Genomic DNA, 26,297 nt, shown 5'->3' on the forward strand with positions numbered 1-26,297 from the left:
ATTCTCCATGAAAAATAAGGGTGTCATGAAATTAATAATACTATTACTTGCAAAGAAGAAAATGCTTTACTGTTTAGTCAGGGCAGACAGTCCTTTAGGTGGCACTGTATAGTAAGAAGAGACAGTGTGGATAGTTTCTGCTTGGGTCTATGGACAAAAAAAAGTCAAAATCAGTGTAGTGTTAGTATATAGTGCAGCCTATTCCCTTCCCTAGTGACAATCCTTGGTTTAAGTCTCTAAACAAACATGTCCTGTATCATTTGAATCATTATTACATATTTTCTTTGGTTCAAGAACTGTGCTGATTCTTTAATGTGTAGGTACCTCAAGCCCCCATTATAGTTCTCTGAACTCTGTGAATGTTCAATTAATATTTGTTGACTGACTGCCAGTTTTCATTGGGAGGTAGACATGCCACCTGCTCTATCATTTTACATAAAAAAGTGGAACCCAGGAGTTATTTAGTATAGGTTGGGCTGAATATTATGAATGAATATATAGATATACCCTTGGAAAAATATTCATAAATTGGTATTTGTATTCAGATTCTAGGGGGACTCCTGAGAATATCTATCTGGGTTATGTTTTCCATCTGGTTTTGTTGGGATTCAGCAATGCCAAATCATTCCAGATGCTTTTCCACAAATCTAAATATGAGGACATGTTTATCCCTTTTCAATACTGTTGTATATTTATGTTGTTGTTTCTTTTTCTGTTTGCATAGAATTCTTGTTTTCTATTTCATTTGGAAACACTGTGTTGTAAGATTATAGAATGGAAGAAAGGTGGGAGGAAAGCAGAAGAAAGGAAGCAAGCAAACAAGGAAGGAAAGAATTAAGGAAAGAAAAGAAAAAAGAAAGAAGGAAGCAAGGAAAGAGGGAGAAAGAAGAAAATAAGGATGAAAGGTAGACAAGAAGGGAGGGAAGGAGGGCCAAAAGAAGGAAGAACCGTGAATGTTCTTTCTGCCCTTTCTCTCCATCTTGTAGACACATATAGGTTTTTAGAAATAATGGTTTCTAATCACTAGTGACTTTCATAAAAGGGACACAAAAGGAGTTACAGCAGTCCAAATGCTTGCAGCTCCAAATTTTGATCAGAGACTTTATTACTTTTTATCTAATTATATTCTGTTCATGTTTGATTCAATTAGAAGTCTTTCCAGCAAGGCAGGTTATAGCATCTGGAGCTTTTGATCTCCTTTAAGCCTGTAATATAAGCAGGCAGAAAGACCACTTCAAAAGGAGAACACAAGTCCTCAAACCCATCACCCCCATCTCAAATGATACTTTCACTCTCAACATTTTCTGCAGCTGTCAAGTTAAATCAGCAGCTGGATTATGAGGCATAGTCTGTATGCATGACTATTGCAGGAAATTTTAAAGATGGGCTATCATTCACAAGTAGAGGTTTTCTATGCTATATTTGCTGACAATAGTTTATTTTCTTTGCTAGCTTTTTTTTTAAAGGGCAATAAAAACAGGGCTTGTTGATTCAGTTTATTAAAAAAAGTTTCAGCAGATAGATTTAATTTAGTCTTGTCTGGATGTGTGGGATCTATAACCCTACTACATTTCAAGACATTTTCTGTTTACAACACTTTTTTTGGTTATCATCTATTGTGTTTAAACATGCTATTTCTATGACCTTACTTTGCAGTTTCATTTCTTTAATCTGCAGTATAATATTTCCACAATCTGCAGTCATAAAATAATGCCCTTCTTTTACATTTCAATAGTTAAAATAATAACGATACTAATAACTAACCCTTATATAATGCTTTACAGTTTCCAAAGCATTTTTGCAAACATCTTATTGCATAACTTGTCTTCCCCATGCTTTTCATTCTTCACAAGCTGTTTCCAGCTATTTATGGTTCTCCCTTGCCTGGTATAACCACCTTCCACTTTGTTTTCTTTGGTAAACTTTCTCTTAAGGGTAGAACACAGATTAGCAATTGTTGAATAAACCAGGCATCTCATTTCACTCCATCCACATCCATCAAACTGTCTTTCCTTAGCTCTGGCATCCTCTTGCTATTATTTGGTTAACTTGCCACATATAAGTAATTTTTCATTTCTTGATTGGGGGAAAGAAGTTCTTCAGGGTGATTTTTTTTTCTTTCCTGGAGCCTTGGAGAATGTCAGCTTTACTCCTGGAGACAAGAAGCTTGTTCTGACATTTTGATATCTATCCTGTCTCTAGTGCCCTGAAGCTACATGTTCCTGTGAAAGTTAGTGATATTTAAATAAATATAGCATGATTTAAACTCATTGTGAGATTCAAAACAAAGGAAGCTTGACGAGTCTGATGTGATCAACTTCTAAGAGCTAATGATAAAAATAATGATAATGCAAACACCAATCAACCAGCATTTATGGAGCATAAATGCCTAATATGTGCTAGGTGAGAGGGACACAGGGACAAAAATGAAATGGTCAAACTCCTTAAGGAGCTTTTATCCTACATATGCTAGATCTTCCTAAGAATCTCAAAGTATACAATTCATGTATGAGGAAAGAGCAAGAGGTTTTTATTTTCCTTCCTCATTTTGTAGATGAGCAAAATGAAATGTTTTCAAGTGTCCAGAAAGTTAGTGACAGAGAAGGGAATAAATGTCTCCTGACTCCCATTCCACTGCCTCTGGCACTTAGATGCTATTGTCTTCTATGAAAGTTAGTGATATCTGAAGAGAAAATGTCACCAATTTAGACCCATTGAAAGTTTCTATTACACCAAAGGATGCGAGTGTCTAAAGTTAGCTCTTAACATTGTAATGTTTTTTTTTTACCATGTGAGCCTATAGATTATGTCAGAAAGGTAGCTTCTTAGAGCCACAAATTTCCCTTAACTGATAGTGAAAGGTTTATTAATGATGTGGTATAATTTCCTGAATAAGCACTGAAGTCAAAGTGCTATCTATTAGCACCACAGTGCCCTGCACATAGTAGGTACTTAATAGATTCTGGTTAATTGGTTGTCAATTGTATACATCAACTATAAATGTTATGCTGAACATTTTCTAGATAATGCCAGTATGTTGTGCCCCCAAGGTCAGAAACATATTTACTATTTTTTCTTGAAGCTGTAATAATTCAAAGAAACCTATTGGTCATAGTTTTTTTTTTCTTTTTCAAAAAATTATTTATTTTCAAGTTTAAATTTTTTTCTTCCATTAAGTTGGGACTTTTTTTTTTTACTGTTTTAGAATGTTAAATTAATTAAGTTTCTTTGATTGAGCCTTACTAAGTACAAAGCCCCAGGCCCAAACCCTTAATTACTAAGTGCTAAGTCTATGTGGGTATGAAGCCCTCAGGGTCCTAAGGGTTGTTACTAAGACCAGAGCCAATAGTAGTCACCTAGGTTCTGGTCACTCAGATGTGATTTGATGATGTCCAAAGACTGTATAAAAAGAGATAACAAAGCTATTTGCTTGAGGCTTTCACTCCTGGAGGAATGTTGGCGTAGGACTCTGGGCAGCTGCTCTAAGAGCCTCCTGGCTTGTCAACCCAGATGTTGATGGTTTCTTGGTAACTATGAATTGTATTTGGTCTGTTTATAATGTATGTTTGTAATTTGTTTGTATTTGCTCTGAAGTTCAGGGTGCTAGTTTTTTCCCCTGAACTAAGTGAATGATATTTGTATGTTGGATTGAAATAAGATTGTTAACCCACTAATGTTACTTGCCTTAGTAAAGCAGATCAAAAGAACCTGTGCTGGCATCATTCTTGTTGTTGGGCTTGTGTTGGTCTTTCACCCCCACAGCAGCTGCTAGCCGAATTGTTGAAACACCCTCCCCATTCATTGGGAAGACCAGCAATATAATACCCATGATACATTTGAAAGCCATGGAAAAACATTTCCATATTAGCCATGTTGCAAAAGAAAGAAACTGAAAAAAATGTGCTTCAAATTGCATTCAGATTTTATCAGTTCTCTCTCTGGAGGTGGGTATTATTTTATATTATGAGACCTTTGGAATTGTCTTGGATCATTTTATTGATTGGAATAGCTGTCTTCCACAGTTGATTATCACTACAATATTACTGTTACCATGTGCAATGTTCTCCTGGTGCTACTAACTTCACTTTGCATCATATAAGTCTTTCTTTCATTTCCTGAAACCATCACCATCATCATTTCTTACAGTACAATAGTACTATCATAATCACATACTACGTAATCATATATCCTAATTATATACTACAGCTTATTCGGCTGTTCTCCAATTGATGGTTATTCCCTCAATTTCTAGTTCTTTGCCACCACCACAATAGCTGCTATATTTTTATACATTTGAGTCTTTTTCCTTTTTCTTTGGTCTTTTTATGATAGAGGCCTAATAAGAGAATTGCTGGGTCAAAAAGTATGTGCAGTTTTATAGCTTTTTGGGCTTAGCTCCAAATTGTTCTTCAAAATGCTTAGATCAGTTCACAATTCCACCAACAGTGCATTAAAATATCTATTTTTAGACATGCCTGCAAACATTTGTCATTTTTCCTTTCTATCTTTTCTATCATCTATCTAGATTGTCTGATAGGTATATGGTAGTACTTCAGGGTTGCTTTAATGCACATTTCTCTAATTACTAGTGATTTAGATCATTGGGCTACAGGTAGCTTTGATTTCTTCTTGTGAAAACTGCCTCATATCTTTTGACCATTTATCATTTGGAGAATGGATATTATGTTTATAAATTTGTCTCAGTTCCCTAGATATTTGAGAAATGAAACCTTTATCACAGAAACTTGTTCTAAAATCCCCCTCCCCGCCAGTTTCCTACTTTCCTATCTATTTTTTTTATCCCCATTCTCCTATTTCTTGTTAGTCATAAATTCTTCCCTTATCCATAGATCTTGATAGGTAGATTTTTCCATTCTCCCCTAACTTGCTTAAGCAGTCATCCTTTAGGTCTAAATCATATACCCAATTTGACCTTATCTTGGTATATTGTGTGAGATGTTGGTATATGACTAGTTATTGCCAAAGTGGTTTCTAGTTTTCCCAGAGGTTTTTGTTGAGTAATGAGTTCTTGCCCCTAAAACTTGGATCTTTGGGTATACCAAATGCTAGATTGCTGCTGTTATTTACTTCTGTATATTTTGTACCTAATCTAGCCCATTGATCCACCACTCCATTTCTTAGCCAGTACCAGGTTGTTCCGATGATTACTGTCTTATAGTATAGTTATCTGGTATTGCTAGTTCACTTTCCTTCACTTTTTTTCATTGATTCCCTTGATATTCTTGACCTTTTCTTCTTCCAGATTAGTTCTGTTATTATTTTTTCTAACTCTACAAAATTATTCTTTGGTAGTTTGGTATGACATTAAATAAGTTGATTAATTTAGCAGCTATTATCATTTTAATTATATTGGTCATTAATTTCTCCAATGGTTTAGATCTGTCTTTATCAGTCTGAAAAGTGTTTTGTACATAAATAATCAACATTTCTATATATCACCAACAAAACAAAAACAAAAACAGCAGGAAGAGATAGAAAGAGACATTCTGTTTAAAAGAACTGCAGAAAGTATAAAATAATTGGGAGTCTCAATGTCAAGACACACAGAGGAATTATATGAACACAATTACAACCACCAAGTGCTAGATTGCTGTTGTTATTTACTTCTGCATATTTTATACCTAATCTATCCCATTGATCCACCACTCCATTTCTTAGCCAGTACCAGCTTGTTCTGATGATTACTGTCTTATAAAATTCCGTAAGTGTAGTGGAGGGGCACAACCTCTCCCACACCATGTTGGCTCACTGCCCCAACTTGTACCCAGGCTAGCAGGTGGGATCCTCAGAAGTGTAACTGTGCATATGTTATCTCATTTGATACTCACAACAACCCTGTGAGGTAGGTGCTATCATTATATCCATTTTATAGATAAGGAAACTGAAGCACAGAGAAGTCAAGTGATTTGCACAAGATCACAAAGCTAGCAAGTGTCTGAGTCAGGATTTGTACCCAGGTCCATCAGACTCCAAATCTAGTGCTCCATTCACTACATCACTGGTGTCAGACTCAAATAGAAATGGGGACACAAATCTGTAATAATAATCCCTGTGGACTGCATATTGACTTAGTTTTAAATGCATAATAAATCAATATTTATTAAGCTCCCATTATGGTCTAGGCACTGTGCTAAGCAATAAGGATACAAAAAGGGGCAAAAGATAGTCCCTGCCCCTAATGAGCTAATCATCTAATGGGTCATGTGACCTATGCTGCCAAGTGCCTAGTGAAGCTTAGTGACTTATTTCTTAATAGAGGGTAAATGAAAACTGTCAAAAATGATGCTGAGTTCCAAGACTGGTTGTTAGAGAAGAGGTTGGTGGCATTATGAGAAATAAGGAAGTCAGGAAAAACTGATATCCTCTGGCATTATAATGCTAGTGTTAAATAGCTTTTTTTCTTTAATTGTAATGTTGGGGGAGGTATTATTTGTTTATCTAATCTAGACTTTATTTTGAATTTTCCTTTTGTTTTTTTTTTGATAGTCATTTATAATTTGACTATTTTATTTGAAGAATACCACTACATTTTGAGCCATTTTAGGTCCAACTTATGCCTTTCTATTCTTACATTTAGCAGGTTTTAATAGTTGCTGTTGATTTCTTTATAATAGTTTTGAATCTTACGTATTGAAGATATTATAATGTTTGGGATTCCCATTAACCATGAGAAAGCATGTTTGGAAAATTAATACTTGGCACACTCTAACTGTGGCAATGTAAAAAGAATAAACATTTTGAATTAGAGGTACAATATTCTGACTATTTGTTGTGCAGTTGTGTCTGACTCTTCATGACCCCATTTGGGGTTTTCTTGGTAAAGATACTGGAGTGGTTTGCCATTTCTTTCTCCAGCTCATTTTACAGATGAGAAACAGAGGAAAACAGGGTTAAGTGACTTGTTCAGGGTTACACAGGTGAGAAGTATCTGAGGCTAGATTTAAATTCATGGAGATGAATCTTCTTGATTCCAAGCCCAACTGTATGATCTTGAGGAAGTCACTGAAACTTCTTTGAAGCTGGATTGCAAAATGAAGAAATGGATGCTTATTAGGTGATTTCTAATATTGCCTTCTGGTGGAGCAATATTTTTTCTCAGGTAGCCAAATTTTAGAGAATGCTGATAGTAGTTGTATTCTTTCAGTAGATAGAAGTACTTGATCTTAGAACCTAATTAGTAAGAATAATTAGTTTAAAAAAAGCAAATTATCTGATGAAATGTTTAATATCTCTGGCAAACACATGCTAGAGGTGCTTCTCTATGGCTTGTCTTTACCTTACCCACCCCTCTGGCATCAATCTTCCTAGAAGTGGCTTTGTGGTATCCTACCATGGGACTTTGTGATCTGAGATCTAAGGTGTCTTTTTCCAATTGCATTTTTCTTTTTTAAAAAAGTTGCTTTAAGGGCACATTTTATGTAGTATGCCCAATTGCCCCATTTCCAGGACAGCTAATTATTGTTCTGATATTGGTTATGGTGGCTTCCTTACTAGAAGGCTGTAGAATTCTCACTTATCAGTCATGAATTGAAAGCCTTGCAGATCTTTGTTGAAGTGAGTATTATTCTAGTGCTGACTGACTAGCTTTGTTTTGGGACTATTTCACTGGTGATCCTATTTTGCGATTTAATGTTCACTGGATTTCCAAGGTGACATAGTATAAATTGTTCAAGCTTGGTTTGATGTTTATAACACATCTCTTTCCAAATCAGGAGACCTAGAATGCCTTTGGAGAGACCAAAAGATGATATGCTAGTAGCTGTGTTAGGTTTAAGGGATAATACAAGGGTTGAAGAGGTGATCAATTTTGCTTGCCTATTCCACAGCATTTAGCAGCAAATGTATAGTTATGTAATAAATGTTATGGGCATGCCACTCAAAGGTGAAAGCAAAACCCAATGCATAGCTCACGTATATTCTAGGACAGTTATTATATAACCTGTGGCTTCGAGGCCACATGCGGCCCTCTATGTCCTTGAGTGCAGTCTTTTGACTGATTCCAAACTTGTGTGATTCAGTCAAAGGGCTGCATTTGAGGACCTAGAAGGTCATGTGTGGCCTCGAGGCCACAGGTTCCCACCTGTGTCCTAGGAGGACTTATTAAAGGATATGATGCAGCTGAGTGGGTCTCAGAAGGAGAACAAGTACAGGGAACATGAAACTTTCCAGGGCCTCTCTTGCTGTTTCCAGGTAAATGCTATGCTTTTCAGGCCTATAAAGATCCTGTTCCTACAGCAGCCATTGACATACCAATAAAAATGTCAGTATCCATGTAAGGAGAATAGGATGAATCTCTGGCAGCAAAGCAGTTTGAACCTGAATTATTATTGTTTTTTTTAAAAAAAGAGTTATGTTTCTGATTTCACTTGTTCTCATACACTTGCTTTTTGATCAGTTTAGAAAGCAAAAGAGATTATACTGGCACATAGTAAATATACAATAAATACTTTTTCATTGATTGATTAATTGATACATTGAGCAGTTTCTCACGATTAGCCTAAGGATGATATACATTCGGTGACCCCAAGGTTGCTGTTTTCTTAAGATGGATCATTTGCACGTTTATATTCCAATAATTATCCTGATAATGATCTTTGAAGAAGCTACTATTATTTTAGAATAAAAGTGATAAAGCCTAGTCAGACTTCTTGCAATGTTTCCAAAGTGGGGAGGCTGTTGAACTTTAAGCATGTGTATATGTATTCAGATATTTCTCTGTGGGTAAGGAAACAATTTGAAACCTAACTATGAATTCTGGCAATCATAGTCTTGGGCAGACAGCATTTTCTTCTTATTCTGTGAAAGACTTAAACTATGGTGAGCTCTCAGCTCCACACTGGGAGTTTTGAATTGAGATTGTAGAAGCAGCAGGCACATTTGGTAGCAGTGAGCACAGGGGCAATGGCTTATGTAGGTGGTAGGGTATAGTTAGAGACAGAAGCCCTTCTTGGCATTTTGCAGTCTGCATTCAGAGACTAAAGAAAAAGCATTGCAAGCCTGGTTTCAGTGACTATAGACTTGGTTCATTAGAAGATACAGACGTGGGCAGCTGGAATGAACTGACTGTGGGGAATGTTGTCACTCACTGAGGCAATGAAAGGAGAGTTCTGGTTTAATTCTTCTTCCCACTGCGTGTTGTGGGCAGGCATTTCCTACATAATTTACTCTATTTAAGCTGTCTCTAATTCCTGATTTGCTGTTTCATATAACATTATGATATATCATAAATGGTTTGTGAATCATATCAATTAGTTGTATACAAAAAAATTGCAAAAGAGGAACAAGTAGAGGAATTGTAGACAAAGGAAATAAAATAAATGCAATTAATAGCTGGTGTTTTTACAGCACTTTACAGTTTGTAAAATACTTTACAAATATTTTTCTGATTTGCTCCTCACAACAACCCTGGGATGTAGTGTTATTAATGTGCCCATTTTACAGATGAAGAAAATGAGGCACAGGGAATCAAAGTGATTTGCCCAAGATCATATATATCAAGTCTACAAGACTGGTTTTGAACTCAGGTCTTCTTGGTGCTATGTCTGATGCTCTATACATTGAGCTATCTAGTTGCCTCTAAGAAGCCAGGGCAGAGCTTAGGGATACAGGAAATGAAGAGACAGAGGATGAACCTTCTCTTTCTGATTATAAATGTGTTTGTTGAAGAGGGGAGAATGGAGAATAGCTGTATTCTTCCCCCCCCCCCGCCCCCCAAATCTCATCTCCTGGGGACTAAGAGGATTTAAAGAGAACTTTATGGTTTTGATTGTATTAATAATCCTTATAAACTTTGGAATTGGGGAGGTAGACAAACCATGTGACTTAGGACCTTTCACTCTTGGGCAATGGAGTCACTGGTAAGGAAGCTTCAAGTGGCGTAGGCAGGTTTTTCAGCAGAACTGTCCTTTGGGGTGGCCAGTGAGGTAGAGGCCAAGTCTAAGGAAAGGTGTGCTAAGGGAAGGGTAGTTTGTGAAGATTGGTCACATACTGGAGTATTCCCTGCATTCCAAAGGTTCAGCATATTAAATCTGGCTAGATCTCTGCTTAGGAGGTTGGGCCATTTTTGGACACTCTGTAGAGGGAATAGGACTGAAGGTGGAGAGTTATCTGTTCTCATTGCACCAAGGAATAGAATAGAAAAAAAACACTTTTCCTGTTGGTAACCAGAAGGACACGTATCTAATACTTTCACGGCTGATTGGTTTCCCTGTTCTATTTGCACCTATTACCAAGTAAATCTAGAGTCTTGGATAGTTCTGCCTCAGATGAGCCTGTGATTTATCACAGATTACTGCCGTCCCAATATTCCGCCAGTGACCTTCTGCCCTTTGAGCAGCCTTATACCTGCAAAGTTGAACAATAGGCCCATACTTTATTTTGTTTTATTTTTAGGCTTTTCAAAGAGTTTTTATTGTTATTAACTGTAGGGAAATAAAGAAGGGCTGAAAACAAAGAAGAGGAAAGTTATGCTCTTACAGGGAGAGACTTAAAGGTACAGCCATACATATTGTTCACTCTGATTTAAAAAATATAGTTAAAACTCTCTATAATGTTGATATCATGGGTAGGAAATACTGACTGATCAAGAAAACTTTTTAAAAACTATTTTTTTTCCTCAATCAATAAAAATGTATCTTCTCTCCTTCCTCCTTTCTGCCCTGTCCCTGCCAATTGAGATAGAAACAAAACAAAAAGAAAACAAAACTCCTACTACAAACATATATAGTCAAGCAAAACAAATTTTCCCCTACTGGCTGTTTCCAAAGGATATATGTCTCAATTTGTACTGTTGAGTCCATTATCCTTCTATCAGGAGGTAGGTAGCATGTTTCATCATGAGTCTTCTGGAATCATGGTTGGTCATTGTATTGATCAGAGTTTCTAAGCATTTGAAGTTGTTTGTCTTTACAATATTGTTGTTGTTATTATATAAATTACAAGTATTATCTGTCCCCTTATTCCTTCATCTTGGTTGGTATAGACTTCTACTTGAAGACTCTGCTATGTGAAATAATTTTCCCTATCCTTCCTCTCCCTTCTGCTCACCTAGTATGTTCCTTTCCCCCTCTCTTCCTATTCTTCTAAGATAATTAAAACATAATGGAAAAATCTCAGACTTTCTAATTTGACTGCCTTTATTGACCTCTGATGATGATAGAGTTCTGAGGGGATACATGTATCACTTCCTCATGTCAGAGGGTAAATAGTTTATCTTTGTTTATGATTACTAGCTCATGTTTACCTTTTATGTTTCTATTGACTTCTGTGTTTATGTTTAATGTTTCTATGCAGCTCTGGTCATTTCATAAGGAATTCTTGGAAATCCTCTATTTCATTGAAAGTCCATTTCCCCACTGCTGGATTATTTTCAGTTTTTTCTGGTAAGATATTTTTGATTATAAGCCTTGGTCTTTTGGAATACTGTATTCCACATTCTCCTTTATTTGTCCTGACTGTGGCTCCTTAGTACTTGAATTCTTTCTGTTTGATTGCAGCGTTTTTTTGTTCTTTCTTTGATCTGGAAGCTCTGGATTTTGGTTATAATTTTCCTGAGAGTTTTCTTTCTTTCTTTCTTTTTGAGAAAGAATTAGTAGAATTTCTCTATTTCCACTTTGCCCTATGGTTCTAAGAGATGTGGGCATTTTATGAGTCCTTGGACTATGATGTCTAGACTGTTTTTTTTTTTGGTCATGCTTTCACATAGACCAATGATACTCATATTATACTCTTATATTATCTCTCCTTAATCTGTTTTCCAGGTTGGTTGTGTTAGCTATGAGATACCTTATATTTTCTTCTATTTTTTTCAGTCTTTTGGCTTTGTTTTAATATTTCTTGTTTCATGGAATCATTGCCTTTTTATTTGATCCATTCTAGCTTTCAAGGAATTTGTTACTTGGGCAAGGTTTTACACCTCTTATATCAAGCTGTTAATTCTTTTTATAATTTTTTATTCAACAGTTCTGATTTTCCTTTCCTATTTTCCTCTAGTACTCTCATTTAATTTATCAAAAAAAAGCTGTTAAAAAACTTCCGAATAAAATCTCTTTTTTCATCTCTTCTGGGATTTCAAGTTGAATTTGTGCCCAAACTATGTTTTTTTTTTCTCTTTGAAGATTTGCATGTGAATATTTTGGAGTCATTTTCGTCTGGACTTGTGTCTTGAACATCCCTGTCACCATAATATCTTTTTATGATGGGATTATTTTTGTTTCTTTGCTCATTCCTCCAGCCTACTTCTTGACTGCAGACTTGATATTAGGGGTGGTCTCTCTGAACCTATGTTTGGGCTGAGGTTTGTCCTCTGATATTTTCATGGGGTGTTGAATGTTACATTATTTCAAGATCTCAGAGAAAGCTTAGATTGGGGACTTTCAAGCTTTCAGTATCCCAAAATAGTCTTATCTAGTATAGTGAATAGAGTACTGGGCCTGAAGTTAGGACAGACCCAAGTTCAAATCCAGTCTTAGAAACTTACTAGCTGTGCGACCCTGGGCGAATCATTTAACTTCTCTTTACCTTGTTTTCCCCATCTGTAAAATGGTTATAAAAATGGCACCTGGGGACAGCTAGGTGGCTCAGTGAATAGAGCACCGGCTGTGGAGTCAGGAGGACCTGAGTTCAAATACAGCCTCAGAAACTTGACACTTACTAGTTGTATGACCTTGGGAAAGTCACTTATTCCTGATTGCCTTGCCTCCCACCTCCAAAACAATGGCGCCTTCCTCAGGGGTATTGTGAAGTTCAAATGAAATAAGAATATTAGCCATTCATTTATTAATTATCATTGTTGTGGTTATTGTCATTATCACTAAGCTGTTTTTGGGCTTGCCCCTGGTTGGAATTACAGTAGATTGCTTCTGGGCTTAGATACTATCACCCAGATGGAAAGCACTACTAGTGGAGAGTGACAGAACTGTAGTCCACCCTTTGGTATGGGATTTGTGCCCTGCTTATTCTGCTGTATGTTTCAAACTTGGCCGGAAGCTGGAACTGAGACCCCACTGTCAGAACCACAGTGATGCTTGCTTCTGAACTTGCTTCTTGCTAAGTTCACGGAACAGGGTTTACAACTGTTCCTCAGCCTAGACTGACACCCTTAGGCACACTTCCCCTCTTCAGTTGCCCTTGGATTTGTTACCAAGAACTGGCACAGATTTTGGCTCTTCTGTGCTGGTTTAGGACCTCTTCTTGCCCTAGTATACAACCTTCCTCTGGGCTGTGACGCTTTATGATGTACTTCTTGACAAGACAGGTCTCCAGTATTCCCTAGGCTTCCTGTCTCTTTATACTGATATGGACTAGAAAAATGATCAGTTGAAATTTTTTCTTGGATTTCCAAGAACAGATTCAGTCTGGTGCATTTTCTAAATCTTCATGGAATTGCATTGGAGACCTTGGCTGTACCTCTTCTTGTCATCTTCAGGGCCATAATTTCTTAGCGGCACAGACAAGTCTTGTTCTAAGCCAGTGACAGATGTCCTTGACTCTAGGTAGGGCACGTGACATTCATACAAAGATGCTATCCTTTGTATCTCATTATATTATAGACAATTACATTAGAAGTGCAGTTCATACTTCTGATTCATAATCTTAGGATTATAATAATAATCTTAGGGAGCCAAGATGGCGGCTGAAAAGCAGGGACTTGTGTGAGTTCCCCACCATGTCCCTTTCAAAAACCTATAAAAATGGCTCTGAACAAATTCTAGAACTGCAGAACCCACAAAATAGCAGAGGGAAGCACGGATCCAGCCCAGGACAGCCTGGATGGTCACTGTATGAGGTCTATCATGCACGGAATGGAGGGGAGTGGAGCTCACAGTGGGAGGCAGCAGGACCAGCCAGACCAGGAGCTGGGCAGAACAGGCCCTAGCACCCTGAATCAGTGAGCTGTGGCAGTTACCAGACTTCTCAACCCACAAACAACAAAGACAACAGAGAAGGTTAGTGGGAAAAGCTGCGGGGGACAGAGTTCGGGTTTGGCCACCACCCCAGGGGCAGCGGGGGAGGTACAGCTACAGAAGTACAGTTGCAGTTACTTCCGGCCCCAGGCCCACCTGGTGGGAGGAATTAAGTGGCGGATCAGGGCAAGAGTGAAGAGCCTGCTGAAGATTTGCATCAGGTCTGGGTAGGTGGTTCTTGAGGAAGGAGGAGTGCTGGGGTGGCAGAGCTGGCTATATGGAAATTGCTCTGAAATCAACGGTGCATCCCCGCAAGCTTGGAACAAAGTACTCTTTGCTCTACAAGCAGTCATACCCCGATGAAAAGCTCAAGGGTCAAGTAAGTTGGGGAACATGGTCAGGCAGCAAAAATGCACCCAGATTCAGTCTCAGACTTTGGAATCTTTCTTTGGTGACAAAGAAGACCAAAACATATGGCCTGGAGAAGTGAACAAAGTGCAAGAGCCTACACCAAAAGCCTCCAAGAAAAACGTGAACTGGTCTCAAGCCATGGAAGAGCTCAAAAAGGAGTTGGAAAAGCAAGTTAGAGAAGTAGAGGAAAAATTGGGACGAGAAATGAGAATGATGCAAGAAAACCATGAAAAACAAATCAATGACTTGCTTAAGGAGACCCAAAAAAATACTGAAACAAATATTGAAGAAAACAACACTTTAAAAAATAGACTAACTCAAATGGCAAAAGAGTTCCAAAAAGCCAATGAGGAGAACAATGCCTTGAAAGGCAGAATTAGCCAAATGGAAAGGAGGTCCAGAAGACCACTGAAGAAAATACTACCTTAAAAATGAGATTGGAGCAAGTGGAAGCTAGTGACTTGATAAGAAATCAAGATATTATAAAACAGAACCAAAGGAATGAAAAAATAGAAGACAATGTCAAATATCTCATTGGAAAAACCACTGACCTAGAAAATAGATCCAGGAGAGATAACTTAAAAATTATTGGACTACCTGAAAGCCATGATCAAAAAAAGAACCTAGATAGCATCTTTCAAGAAATTATCAAGGAGAATTGCCCTGATATTCTAGAGCCAGAGGGCAAAATAAAAATTGAAAGAATCCACAGATCGCCTCCTCAAATAGGTCCCAAAAAGAAAACTCCTAGGAACATTGTCGCCAAATTCCAGAGCTCCCAGGTCCAGGAGAAAATATTGCAAGCAGCCAGAAAGAAACAATTTGAATACTGTGGAAAAATAATCAGAATAATACTAGATCTAGCAGCTTCTACATTAAGGGATGGAAAGGCTTGGAATATGATATTCCAGAGGTCAGTGGAGCTAGGATTAAAACCAAGAATCACCTACCTAGCAAAACTGAGTATCATGCTCCAAGGCAAAATATGGATTTTCAATAAAATAGAGGACTTTCAAGCTTTCTCAGTGAAAAGACCAGAGCTGAATAGAAAATTTGACTTTCAAACACAAGAATCAAGAGAAGCATGAAAAGGTAAACAAGAAAGAGAAATCATAAGGGACTTACTAAAGTTGAACTGTTTTGTTTACATTTCTACATAGAAAGATGATGTGTATGATTCATGAGGCTTCAATATCATAGTAGCTGAAAGGAATATGCATATATATGTGTATACATATACATACATATCTGTGTGTCTATGTATGTATATGTGTAGGTATATATATACACATATATGTATATATATGTGTATATATATATGCACAAAGGGCACAGGGTGAGTTGAATATGAAGGGATGATATCTAAAAAAATAAAATCAATTTAAGGGATATGAGAGGAATATATTGAGAGAGGGAGAAAGGGAGAGATAGAATGGGGTAAATTATCTCACATAGAAGTGGCAAGAAAAAGTGGTTCTGTAGGAAGGGAAGAGGGGGCAGGTGAGGGGGAATGAGTAAATCTTGCTCTCATTGGATTTGACCTGAGGAGGGAATACCATACACACTCAACTGGCTATCTTACCCCACAGGAAAGAAGGAGGACAAAGATAAAAAAGGGGGGATGATAGAAGGGAGGGCAGACGGTGGGAGGAGGTAATCAAAAACAAACAGTTTTGAAAAGGGACAGGGTCAAGGGAGAAAATTCAATAAAGGGGGATAAGTTAGGAAGGAGCAAAACATAGTTAATCTTTCACAACATGAGTATTGTGGAAGGGTTTTACATGATGATACGCATGTGGCCTATGTTGAATTGCTTCACTTCTTAGGGAGGGTGGGTGGGGAGGGTAGAGGGCAGAGAATTTGGAACTCAAAGTTTTAAAAACAGATGTTCAAAAACAACAACAACAAAAAAAAGTTTTTTCATGCAACTAGGAAACAAGATATACAGGCAATGGGGCATAGAAATTTATCTTGCCCTACAAGAGAACAAGGGAAAGGGGGATGGGAAGGGAGTGGGGTAACAGACGGGAGGGCTGACTGGTGAACGGGGCAACCAGAATATACGCCATCTTGGAATGGGGCGAGGGTAGAAATGGGGAAAAAATTTGTAATTCAAATTTTTGTGAAAATCAATGCTGAAAACTAAATATATTAAATAAATTTAAAAAATTAAAAAATTAAAAAAAATTCTTAGGGAGCTAAGGTAATTGGCTATCTGGTGATAACCTGCAATGGATAGAAATCATCTGCTTATTCTTAGAGCACCAGTGTCAAATTAATGGTCAAGCATTGCTCTGACCTTCTGATTGGTGGAGCCACTGTGCCTACTGACACAACTCCATGGTGGCTTGTAGCTACATGGCTTGAACATATTCAGGGCAATAATAAAAATAATTGATATTTATAGAACTTTTTAAAGTGTGCAAAATACTTTGCATATAATATTTCATCTGATCCTCTTACAGTCTGATGAGGTATTGTAGTATAGGTTTTTTATCTTAATTTTACAGATTAAAAAAGTTGTGACTGAGACTTAGTGAATTTCCTGTTCGTATGACTTGCAAATGTCAAGTGAGCTCTTGTCGTCCTGACTGTAAAGTCTGGTGTTCTATCTCCTGAACCTGGTGATCTGCAGAAGTGACTTTTAAGATAAATTCTTACTATGCTTTATTCTTATCTCCTCCCCTTTTGTCTTCTGTTCCCCTCTCTTAAGGCCCTAGTAGTTGAATTGTTGATGGGGCAATAGTCAATCTAGCTCCAGTTAAGGCATTTCAGGTAATTGCTTGAGACTACAGCAGCAATTAATAGCACCTGGCTTACCTGACTACAAAATTAACTAATTAAAAGATCAAGTGTGATAGATATTTACTGCCATATTTTTGATTTTCTTCCTGAAGTCACTTTTTTCATTTTCATTATAAAGGATGGTTTTGATTTCTTTGTTATTAGGGGGTAGGTGGAGGTGGGTGAGGAGGAAGTGCACAAGAAAACTATAAGGTCATACCTACACAGCCCTAAATAAATGTGAAGAAATAAAACCACTGTTTTTCTCCAATTACCCACCTAACTAAGAATAAAAATAATTAGTCGGCTTTGTGGTGTGTGTGTGATAGAGTGGGGGGGGGGGAGGGTTCCATTATTCAGACTGACTACTCACATTTTCTCAGCCCACTATATTTTGGGCTAAATTAACTTTGGAATAAGTAGAGAAAACAATGAGAGGTGCCAGAGTGTAGCTCTGTAATAGCTGCAATTGATTATGCAAAAACATAATATCATCTTGTTCCAGATACAGAGTCTAGCTTGACCTTCAGTGAGAGTTTTGTGCCTAAGGCAACACCCTTATCAGACCTTCAATATATTTTGCACAGACTTATGGTTGGAAAAGCCAGTATTGAAAATGCATCTTTCTCAATAGTCATGTATTGCACTTTTGGTGTTCATTTACTGTTGAGGTTGTGAAGCACTTTATGTACAAATACTCCAAAGAGCAGTAATTTTGCCACGGTGCAGCCCTTCTGTGACTGAGTAGATAAGTCCTAGGTAGATGTTTGAAACAGAGAGATGTGAAGTCAGTTCTCTGCAGTCAAAGGGGTAGATAATGTGTGAAGAGAGATTTGAATCATGGTCTGCCTGACTCCAAGTCCAGCATTCTATTCATTGGTGATACTGCCCCTTCTTTTTCTTCTATTCTCTCTTTAGATTACCGTTGAAGAATATGAAGAACAAAACCAGATTATAACATATGAAAAACAATCTCATTTTATGGAGAGACCATTTCCAACCTCTCCACTCAATTTTGTCTTATTCATCTCAAATTTGTAATGATAGTAAATAATAGTTATAATAATAATTATTATTATAACTATCATTTACACAGCACTTTAAGGCTTATTAAAATGCTTGGGGGGGGGAAGGGAAAGGATTAAGCATTTACATAGTGTCTGCTATATTCCAAGCAATGTGCTAAGTAGTTCATAAATGTTATCTCATCTTAGGCTCACAATAACCCTGAGGGGTAAGTGCTGTAATTATTTCCACTTTACTCTTGAGAAAACTGAGGCAAACAGAAGTTAGGTGACTTTCCCAGGGTCACACAGCTAGTAAGTATCTGAGGCTGGATATGAACTTGGATCTTCCTGACTCTAGTTTCATTCTTCTATCCACTGCAACTCCTAGCTGCCTCTAAATATTCTCTGATTTATAATCATTATCTGATTTTATTCTCATACCAATCCTGGGAGGTAGGTGCTATCAACACCTTAATTTTACAAATGAGGAAACTGAGGCAGACAGAGGATAAAGGACTTGTCCAGGGTCATACAGCTAGTAAGCATTTGGGGTTGAGTTTGAACTCAGGAACATAGGACCACCTTTTAGAGGAGGTAAGGTTCTGGCTGAAGCCTACTGCTCGTAATTATATATTAGTTACTTATATATTCTGAATTTAAGTATTTGGGATAGTTTCATTCAGATACTGTCTTTGTCACATCCTCCTTGAAACCATGTAATGTTGCTATTTTCTCTTGAGATGTGACTGTTTCAGTGGTAAATGGAACGATCCTGTTTATAGTTTCATATCAGCTTGTTAAATCTGGCAAGTGATTTGGGATTCTTTCTGGTGGTAAACATGTGAAGGGGTGATGACTATTGTCATTTATGAATTCAGATTTGTCCGCAGACCTTAAATTTATTTTCCTCTTTTTGAAATGAAGAGACTGAAGGTTTTGAATGATTTTTTAGGACAGGCTGTGTTCCTAAACTGAAACTGGAGTATTACTTCAATAAATTTACATCTAATCTACAAAGCTTGGTGTCCCCAGAATTTATCACCATTTCAATTTCTAGCTTCTGTTATTTCCCTTTGGCAATGCCACTTTGGCCTCGTTTCTTTTCCCTCTTTGATGACTACAACAGAAGACGGAGACCTGTTTCTTTCATAGCTATGTGTAGGCGTGTTGGAGATTTTGTAATTTTCATTCATGGCTACTTGTCTCTTGGGGGTAAGGTAGGCCCGTAACACTCAGATTTTTCCTCCTTTCCCCTTAAAGACTGAAACTCATTTTAAAAAAATCCAATTTCTTTTTCTTTGCTATATCCAATTTTCCCTGGCACTCCCATGAATAGCTGTGGGTGGTGATGGGGTGATGTGTTGAGACAGGGCTTCAGGAATTAGTGCATCTCAGCTGGGCAGCTTTATAGAAAGCCAGGGAAGTTCGGCAGGGCTCTGCGGCAGATGGACTTTCAAACAACATCCACGAAGCTCTTTCACTTCCATATCAAGAAGCACACGCTATGCACCCTACTTAGTATGCTGACATTTCACAGCTGATATTCTCATATACTTTCCCTTTCACCTGATGGGCAGGGAGGGGAATTGAGGTGCCCTTTTCAAACAAAGCAAAGCTTTCCCTTTTATCTGTGCACTATGTTGACCTCGAGGATTCTATTTGGCTCGATACCATTTCTTTGTTAAATTCCTGTATACTAACAGCTCCCAATGTAATAACTACCCAGTGTTGGGAAAATACCCAATTGCTCTGCAGAAGTCTATTACCTGTTTAGTCTCCATACCCAATTCTGTAGGCAGTGGTGCATTTTTCATTCCAGAAGTTGTCAAGAAAGTAACTTTACCCTCATCTTTCATCTCTTATATGCCCTCCGCCTCCTCCCCCAATAGGTTTGAGTTCATGTGTTTTATCAATCAGAAAATGTCACCAAAATTCAGTGCTGAAAGAATTCTTGGCCAGTTAGCAAATGTCAAAAATGGCAATTTAAAGAAAAAATCTGGAACGGAAAGCATAATCAAGTAAAATTGATGCTTTCTGGCTTTGCTCTCTGTAGTAATCAAAGGGCAATGAAGTTTCACGAATTGTACAAAGAGCCTTGCCAATGTGGGGCGGGAGTGGGGGGACAGAGAGGACTTAAACTTTAAACTCCTCTAGATGCCAGGGTTTTAAATATTACAGACTTTCAGTCAAGGCAGTTCCTCCTGCCAGCTTGCAGCTCTGCCTGTAGTATGTTTGGTCATGGAAATTACAATATACTTTGGCTATGGGGAAACATGGAAGATAGTAAGAATGCTGTTTCCTCTTGGGTAGCTACAAACGATTTTCTTTAAATTTCTAACTTAGCAGGTGATCCTCCAAGGAGGGCTTGGCAATGTTAGAAGAAATCTGGCTACGGCGCAATATTGTTAACTCAAGATATAGTGTCTATGCCCAAAGGGCTATAAAACTGTGCATAGCCTTTGATTCAGCAATATGTAATCCATAAGAGATTTAAAAAAAGTGTGTGTGTGTGTGTGTGTGTGTGTGTGTGTGTGTGTGTGTGTAAGGACCCATCTGTACAAAAATATTTATAGCAGGTCTTTTAGTAGTGGCAAAGAATTGGAAATTGAGGGGGTGCCCATCAATTGGGGAATGGCTGAACAAGTTGTGGTCTATGATTGTAATGGAATATTACTATGTTATAAGAAATGATGAGTAGGCTAATTTCAGAAAAAACCTGGAAAGACTTATATGAATTGATGCAAAGTGAAGGGAGCAGAAGCAGGAGAACATTGTATACAGTAATAGCAATATTGTGCAATGATCAATTTGAGTGACTTAGCTATTCGCAACAGTACAATGATCTGGGACAATTCCAAAGGACTTACGATGAAAAATGCTATACACCTTCAGAGAAAGAAAGAACTGATGGAGTCTGAATGCAGATCAAAGCGTGCTATTTTTCACTTCCTATGTTTTTTTTGTGTGCTTTTTTTTTCCTTTGGGTCTGTGCCATCTTCCACAACATAACTAATATGGTAATATGTTTTGCATGACTGAACACTCTTGGCAGTGTGCTGATGTGGAGACTCTGGGCAGCTGTAGTTAAGAGCCCTCCAGCTTGTAAACCCAGATATTTGGACTTTGTTAAACTCTGGTAACTATGCATTAAGATTTGAATCAGAGAAGGTCTGTCTGTTGATGTTTGTAATTTGTTTGTATTTGCTCTGAAGTTCAGGGTGCTGGCTTTTTCCCCTGAACTAATTGAATAATATTTGTATGCTGGATTAAAGTAAGGTTGTTAACCCCTTAATGTCACTTTCCTTAGTAAAGCAGATCAAAAGGACCTGGGCTTGCGGCATTCTGTGTGCTGGTTGTTGTTGGTTTTACACTCCCACAGCAGCTGCTAGCTGGATTGTTGAAACACCTATATCAAACTATACTTGCTGTCTCAGAGGCAAGGAGGGTGAGGGAAGGGAAAGAGAAAACTTGGAACTCAATTGGAACTCAATTAAGAAACATGAATGTTAAAATTTCTCTTTACATGTAACTGGGGAAAATAAAATATTATTTAAAAAATAAAGAAACCAAAAAGCACCTCAGAAAATATGGTGCCCGTTTGGTTATTTTACTGTTTTTCAGTGTTTAAAGGGGAAGTATGCAGAGGGCTATATGAGGGTCTTATGAATTAGATAATATCTGGAATTTATATAAGATTTTCCACATACTTAAACCAATATGAGCCTCACACCCCATCAATGAGGTGGGCTCTGTTATTCCCTTCCCCTTTTAAAAACATCTGGATCTGTGATTTGATTTTGTGATATTCCCCATGTGGAAACTCCCTCCTCTGTTACAGATTTAGGGAGAAGAGCAACTTCACCACAACTTGTACTCTAGAAGCAGAGCTGTCCAACCTTAGGTTTTTATTGAAACAATAGACAGTATATTTTGATTTGCCATGTTAGTGAGAGCTCTATGGCAGCTCAGCTTCATTTACTAAAGCATTTATGTAAATTTCTATTTCTATGCAGTGGGCATAAATCCCACTGCAGGCCACATGGGACCCGAAGGCCACATTTTGGACAGCTCTGCTCTAGAGAGTCACGTAGGGATACCAAGAGGTTAAATGAGGTGCCCAGGACCACAAGATAGCTAGCATTCATATAGATTTAAAGATTTTACAAATCATTTTACATATATTACCTTTTTTATCCTCACAATATCCTTACGAAGAAAGTACTATTATCATTCCAATTTTACAGATGAGGTGACCGAGGTTGAGAGCAGTTAAGTGACCTTCCCAGGGCTACACAACTAGTGTTTGAGACAGGATGTCTAAAATAAGACTTGAACCCAGGTTTTTCTGATTTCAAGTGTAGCAAGCCCTCTATCGACTATACCATAATGCCTCTTGTCTCACCCATTTTATAGATGAAGAAACTGAAGCTTAAGTGATTTTTCCATCCTCCCTCTGGACCGTGCTATTTCAACTTGGCATTGACTGAATAATATTAGCAGTGGTGATGGTGATGAAAGAATGACAATTTACTCCATTGTGAGGACACATATATAAACTGCTGATATATAACAGCTATAAAAATGTCCACTCTTTTTATTATTCAATATAACAGTCTTTGATTCCTTTCCTGCTTCTTTGAAGGTGAGACAACCTCTGAAATAAGACACATTACCGTAAGAGGTGATGCCTTCAAGGGATACGGTAGAGAAAAAAATATGTAATATATTCAAGTTATAAAAGTAATTTGGGATTGAGTTGGTTTTCAAAGAATAACACTACCACTACTTTTAGAGATCCTGCTCTTCTTCTCACCTCAGAAATGGACGTGTCAGCCAGAACTGGAACCCATAGGCTGTCTGCAACCTTTAAAAGCTTTATTGTCTTTAACCAACATGGTTCTTCAATTTCAGATTGTTCCAGAGCTTTCTAGAACCAAATACTTGTCTTAATTTGAGTTTTGGAACTATCATTATGGCTTCTGAATTCAGAGGAAAAGTGGGCTCCTACCGAGTCAACAATGAGTATATCCATGTTCTACTTCCATTTTCACCAATCATTATCAGAGATATTCACCTGTTAATCCGAACATTATATTTCTCCTTGGCAAGCTCTCCTGTTCAAAATAGAGCCTCTGTGGGCTTAAGGATAAAGAGCAGTTGAATAGCCATAAACAAGGGTGAATTAATTAATTAGCATTTCTAAGCTCCTATTGCCTCCTAGGACATGCTCATCTTTATCCTGGCAAGGTGTATTTTATTCCAAAGGTATTGTGTAAGATTCAAAATGGATGGAAAATTGAGTGAATATAACTTAACTATCTTTTTCTTTTGGATTAAAAAAAAGTCACTACATATAATGAGTAAAAAGACTTTCAATAATAACGCCGCCAAGGACTTATAGGCAAAAAACAAAAACCCTCACAGAATTAAAAAAGTTAATCATCTTAAGACAATAAACACTTACCCACATTGTTTGTAAGTGGTAGTCAGTTTGTTAAAGAGGCTTTAAAAATCTGCTTTAGTGCACAGTGGTGGTATAGAACTGGTGAATGAGAGTTGCTAAGTACTGAAATTGGCAAATGTACATTTGGTGGGTTCTTGCCTTGAATGCTAATGTGTTCTTTTAAACTAGCATTCCGAGGAATTTGATGGCTACTTTGGCTCAGGCTTGTTTTTCCAATCAGTCATGTCCACTTTATCATTGTCAATGTGCCACCATGACATTAAACAGGACCAGAGGTAAACATTATTGAAAACTGCAGCTGGAACTGCTGTTTTACAGTAGCATCATTTTGTCTTTATTTCCTTTGATTTTATGCTGATATGGGTTTGCAGCAGTATTTGCCTGCAGCCTCTTTCAACTTTTCCTTTTAATTAAAAAGCTTAATTGGGAGTAATAAAAACTTCCAATTAAGCCTTTTAAATAAAAACTGAAAGCTGAAAGTGGCTGTGGTTGCAAAGAGTTCCTAGAACTGACAGCTTCATTATGAAAGCAACTTTTCTGCTCTTTAAAGTGTGAGCTATGTGGAGGACAGCACCTGAGAGTAAAGGCGGGAGGGGGAGAGCGAATTTCAGGGAAGCATCACAGTTGACTATGTTGCCTATGATAGTTTCTGTTTGAGAGACAGAAAAGATGAGGATGGGAACTTAAATCTTCTCTCATCATTGTCATTAATTTATGTAGTTAAAATAAAATTATTAATATTTGATTTTAAAAACTCATATTTTCTGGCATAGAACACATACATTCAAGCACAAAAAGCCCAGAGTCTCTCCTACCATAATTCTTTTCTTTTGTTGTAAATATTTTATACAATAGGAAGGTAGTAATTATAACTTTGGATCAAATAGCTTTAGGCCGGGGTAGAGTGATAGCTTTTTGTAGGCAGGCACTGTATAGTGCCTACTAATATGCTAACATAAATAGACATTTAAAAATATCTACTGATTTGACTGAATAGAAGAAAAAATGAAAATCATCATTTTTATTCATGTACATTGATAAATGAACACCCCATTATAGATCAAGAGTGAGGAGGGAAAGCCAGGAATAATCTGAGAATAAGAACTAAATCCACAATCTCATCTTTATTTTTTTCCTTGTTAAATAGTTGTTTATTGAAAAACTGGGCTGAGAAGGGGTCACTAGATTCACCAGAGAGCAACAACACCATACCAAGTTAGGAATGGTGGGAGAAGTCAGCACAGAGCTCTGGGATCTTAGCCTCTTCCTGAACTGTGAGGGATGGCCTGGAGTGTTCAGGCATACCCAAGTGGAAGGCCTTGACTTAGTATGGTTAGAGACAAAGAGAGACTCGCTGGCTGCAGCTCCTGACTTTCCACTTGTAGTATACTTGCCTTGAGTAGTTTGGCTGTTAGCCGAGGCCCACTTAATATATTCCTCTTGGGCAGCCTGGATGTATTCCTTTTTTCCATCCCAGGTCTTAAGGGCAGATGCCTATAGGGCTTAGCCATAAGCAAAGGACAGGGCCCATGGCTTGTGCAAGGGGCAGGTGTTGATGGCATTGAGGTTGATGGAGGTGTCCTCTTCACTCTGACCCCCAGACAGGTAGGTGATACAAGTGACTGCAGGAGGTCTGGTGAAGGGCAGTTACAGTTGCCATCGTGATCTCCTCATGTGAATACTTCTGGGTACAGGCATGGCCAGAGGTGACCATGTTAGGCTTCAGCAAGGTCCCTTCCAGATAGATATGGTTGTCACTCAGAGCTTCGTAGACAGCAGCCAGGACCTTCTCAGTGACACACTGACAACACTTCAGATCATGTTTTTCACCAGGGAGGATCTCTGGCTCCACAATGGGGACAATGCCATTCTGTTGGCAAATGCTGCCATATTGGGCCAGCACATTGGCATTCTTTAGCACGGCAAGTGGGGAAGGTGTATTATCTCCAATCTTCAGTATACAACGCCACTTGGCAAAGTCAGCTCCATCCTTCTTCTACTGAACACAGCACTCACCCAGCTCATCCAAACCTTGGGTGATAGTCTCATCATTGGTCCCTGCCAGGGGCACTATACTTTTGTTCACTTTGATGCCCCACAATGCCACCCTTTGTCTTTATGACTTTAGGGAAGGGACGACCATCATCGGCTTTCTGGTAGAGTATTTCATGGAAAAGGACAACACCTCCAATACAGGAGTTCAATTGATACTGTTAGAAGTAACTGCCTATAGGCACTGATTTTCCTCTGTGTTCTCAGTTCCAATGGACTGCAGCCGCTTTGCAATGCTACCGGTGGACTCATCTGCTGCCAAGATTCCCTTGCCCAGGGCAACAATTCGGTGAGCTATATCAGACAGTTCTTTCTTTTGCTGTAGTGTCAATGTTGGGTATTGGCAAGACATGTTTTCCTTGGCTGTACTGGTAGTTTCCTGCAGAAAGCAGACCACTTATGGTTGAGAGCCGAATTTCTGCCCTCATCTTTCTAAATACAGTTATACAACTTACAGATAATGACAAAAGCTAAATAGATGAATGCAAAGAGGAAAATTTAGTTTCATAGATACAAGGGAAATTTGGTGGAATGGGACCCATGATAGGAGTAAGATTCTGGAAGGGTAGTCATTGTTGGAAAGAAACAAGATAGGTAAAAGAGAAAATGGAGTCTTCTTGCATATTAAGAATATTCCTTACACCTGTGAGGAAA

General features: G+C 38.0%; 1 pseudogene; it reads right to left on the reverse strand.

Moving 5' to 3' along the window:
- Positions 1-66: 66 nt before the first annotated feature.
- On the reverse strand, positions 67-25,995 carry LOC118837443 (annotated as a pseudogene).
- Between the last annotated feature and the right edge of the window lie 302 nt (positions 25,996-26,297).

Source organism: Trichosurus vulpecula, chromosome 1, assembly GCF_011100635.1.
Source record: "Trichosurus vulpecula isolate mTriVul1 chromosome 1, mTriVul1.pri, whole genome shotgun sequence".
In the NCBI taxonomy this organism is placed as follows: Eukaryota; Metazoa; Chordata; class Mammalia; order Diprotodontia; family Phalangeridae; genus Trichosurus; species Trichosurus vulpecula.